Source organism: Otolemur garnettii, unplaced genomic scaffold (genome assembly GCF_000181295.1).
Source record: "Otolemur garnettii isolate 467f Iridium unplaced genomic scaffold, OtoGar3 scaffold00237, whole genome shotgun sequence".
Classification (NCBI taxonomy): Eukaryota; Metazoa; Chordata; class Mammalia; order Primates; family Galagidae; genus Otolemur; species Otolemur garnettii.
The window spans coordinates 443,030-446,603 of record NW_003852632.1 but is presented as its reverse complement, the minus strand read 5'-3'; the positions used below and the strand labels follow the sequence as shown (position 1 = coordinate 446,603).

The window sequence follows — 3,574 nt, the reverse complement described above, 5'->3', positions numbered from 1 at the left end:
AGCACTCTACCAAGGGCGACAAAGTGAAACTCTATCTCTAAAAAGGAAAGAAAGAAAGACATTTATACTCTTAATAGATTTGATGTGTACTCTTGCAATATGCACCATAGGTGAGGTCCCACTGATACCTGGCCTCCCCCTTCCCCTTCCCTCACCCTCCTCTTCCCTCCTTCATTCTAGGCTATAGTTCTGTTTTATCTTTCATATGAAAGTGTGGGTGGTTATATATTGGTTCCATAATAGTACTGAGTACATTGGATACTTTTTCTTCCTTTCTTGAGATACTTTAATAAGAAGAATATGTTCTAGCTCTATCCATATAAACATAAAAGAGGTAAAGGCTCCATCTTTTTAAGGCTGTGTAATAGTCCCTGGTGTATATACCACAGTTGATTAATCCATTCATGGGTTGATGGGCACTTGGGCTTCTTCCATGACTTGGCAATTATGAATTGGGCTGCAATAAACATTCTAATGCAAATATCGCTGTTGTAAAATGATTTGTAGTCCTCTGGATATATACCTAGTATACCTAGTAGAGGAATTGCAGTATCAAACTGCAGGTCTATTTTAGTTCCCTAAGTGTTCTCCAAACTTCTTTCCAAAGGAACATATTAGTTTGCATTCCCACCAGCAGTGCAGAAATGTTCCCTTTTCTCCACATCCATGCCAACATCTGTAGTTTTGGGATTTTGTTATGTGGGCTACTCTTACTGGAATTAGATGATATCTCAAAGTGGTTTTGATTTGCATTTCTCTGATGATTAAAGATGATGAGCACTTTTTCATGTGTCTGTAGGCCATACACCTGTCTTCTTCAGAGAAGCCTCTGTTCAAGTCTCTTGCCCACAATGAAATGGGATCACTTGTCTTTTTTCTTATAAATTAGTTTGAGTTCTTTGTGGATTCTAGTTATCAAAGCTTTATCAGAAACATAACCAGCGGGGGCGCCGACCTCTGGCGGCAGCTGGCGGGCGCACATGGGGCGCGCGGCGCGGAGGCGCTGCCCGCGGGGCCCACGACGCTGCCGGGAAGCGCTGCTGGTGCTGCTGGCGTTGCTGGCGCTGGCCCGGCTGGGCTTGGTGCTGCGCGCCCCGGAGCCGGGACCCCAGCGCACCGCACCCCCCAGGCGCCTGGAGCCGGTCCTGTCGCGGCCCCCGCTGCCCCTCGATGCGCTGTGCGCGCTAGGCGAGGCGGTGCGGCTGGACCTGCAGGGAGAGGAGCTGCGGCTGCACCAGATCAGCATTTACCTCAGCGACCGCATCTCGCTGCACCGCAGCCTGCCTGCGTGCTGGAACCCGCTGTGCAGAGAGAAGAAATATGATTATGCTAATATGCCCAAGACATCTGTTATCATAGCATTTTATAATGAAGACTGGTCCACTCTCCTTCGGACAGTTTACAGTGTCCTTGAGACATCCCCGGACACCCTGCTAGAAGAAGTCATCTTGGTTGATGACTATAGCGGTAGAGAACACTTGAAGGAGCGTTTGGCCAACGAGGTGTCAGGCCTGCCCAAGGCGCGCTGATAAATGCGAACAAGAGAGAGTGCCTAGTGCGAGCCCGGCTGCTGGGGGCGTCCGCGGCAAGGGGCAACGTAGTGACCTTCCTGGACTGTCACTGTGAGTGCCACGAGGGGTGGCTGGAGCCGCTGCTACAGAAGATCCATGAAGAGGAGTCGGCAGTGGTGTGCCCAGTGATGGATGTCATCGACTGGAACACCTTTGAGTACCTGGGGAACTCCGGGGAGCCCCAAATTGGTGGTTTTGACTGGAGGCTGGTGTTCACGTGGCCCACGGTTCCTGAGAGGGAGAGGCAGCGGATGAAATCCCCCATCGAGGTCATCAGGTCTCCAACCATGGCTGGAGGGTTGTTTGCGGTGAGTAAGAAATATTTCGAATATCTGGGATCTTATGATATAGGAATGGAAGTCTGGGGAGGAGAAAACCTCAAATTCTCCTTTAGGATCTGGCAGTGCAGTGGGAGTCTGGAAACACACCCATGTTCCCACGTTGGCCATGTTTTCCCCAAGCAAGCTCCCTACTCCCTCAACAAGGCCCTGGCCAACAGTGTCCTGCTGCTGAAGTGTGGATGGATGACTGTAAAGAGCTGTACTATCATCGCAACTCCCGAGCCACTTCGGAACCCTTTGGGGATGTGACAGAGAGGAGGCAGCTCCGGGAAAAGCTCCAGTGCAAGGACTTCAAATGGTTCTTAGAGACTGTGTTTCCAGAGCTGCATGTGCCTGAAGACAGGCCTGGCTTCTTGGGGATGCTCCAGAACAAAGGACTAAAAAAATACTGCTTTGACTACAACCCTCCCCATGAAAACCAAGTTGCAGGACGCCAGGTCATTTTGTACCTCTGTCATGGGCTGGGACAGAACCAGTTTTTCGAATACACGTCCCAGTATGAGATACACTATAACACTCACCACCCTGAGGTGTGTGTGGCTATGGAAGAAGATTCGGATATCCTCACCATGCATCTCTGCAAAGAAGTCGCCCCAGAGAATCAGAAGTTCATCCTGTAGGAGGATGGTTCTTTATTTCACAAACAGTCCAAGAAATGTGTCCAGGCTGCAAAGAAGGAGTCTAGCGACAGTTTTGAACCACTCTTATGAGACTGCACCAACTCAGATTATCAGAGATGGTTCTTCCAGGAGCACGTGTCCTGAGTGTTGGTGTACCAAGGAGCCCATCAAAGGACACTGTGGGCCTGGGACTTCATGTGCCCTACAAAGACTTAGCTAAGCACAGTGATCATTTTGCTGTTTGTGAAAGTGTTGTTGGATTTAGTAAAAATATGAATAAGATTTGTATTGATTTTGAAAACTTTTAAAATGTTCCAAAAATACCCCATTTTGTAAAGGGTAATCCTAGAATGTTAATCCTTGGTATCTGGAGAATTAAACCCTTGTAATATTTTTCTATCAAGATATATATTTTACAATTGTGCCTTTTAGTCTCACTAGCCAAAAAAAAAAAGTAAATATTTTATTTTATGTTGGTATTTACAAGGATTCCCAGGTATGAAGTTGCCTACAAGGGTAGAAATCAGAGCCCTGCAATGTATAAACTGATAATACCTCAAATGTTGGGTTAGAGTTTTCTCTGTAGAGAGATGGGCCCTATAACTATTGTATCGATTTTTTCAGATCATTGAGATATTCTAGATTTATTTAATAAAGAATGCTTTGGGGGTTTAAAAAAAGAAAGAAAGAAACATAACCTGCAAATATTTTCTCCCATTTCTGAGGGCTGTCTGCTTGCTTTATTTACTGTGTTCTTGGCTGTGCAGAAGCTTTTTAGTTTGATCAGGTCCCAATAGTGTATTTTTGATGCTGCTTCAATTGCCCAGGGGGTCCTCCTCATAAAATATTCGCTCAGACCGATTTATTCAATAGTTTTCCCTACACTTTCTTCCAGTATTTTTACAGTTTCATGTCTTAAGTTTAAATCTTTACCAGTGAGAATCTATCTTAGTTAATTGTGAAAAGTGTGGGTCTAGTTTCAGTCTTCTACAGGTTGCCAGCCAGTTAGCCTAGCATCGTTTGTTAAATAGGGAATCTTTTC

At 46.1% G+C, this 3,574-nt stretch overlaps 1 protein-coding gene and 1 pseudogene across 1 annotated transcript in view; both read left to right on the top strand.

Moving 5' to 3' along the window:
• The window catches only part of SPIDR (scaffolding protein involved in DNA repair), a 533,511-nt gene that overhangs the window by 403,501 nt on the left and 126,436 nt on the right, over positions 1 to 3,574 (top strand).
• Positions 981 to 2,676, top strand: LOC105888250 (annotated as a pseudogene).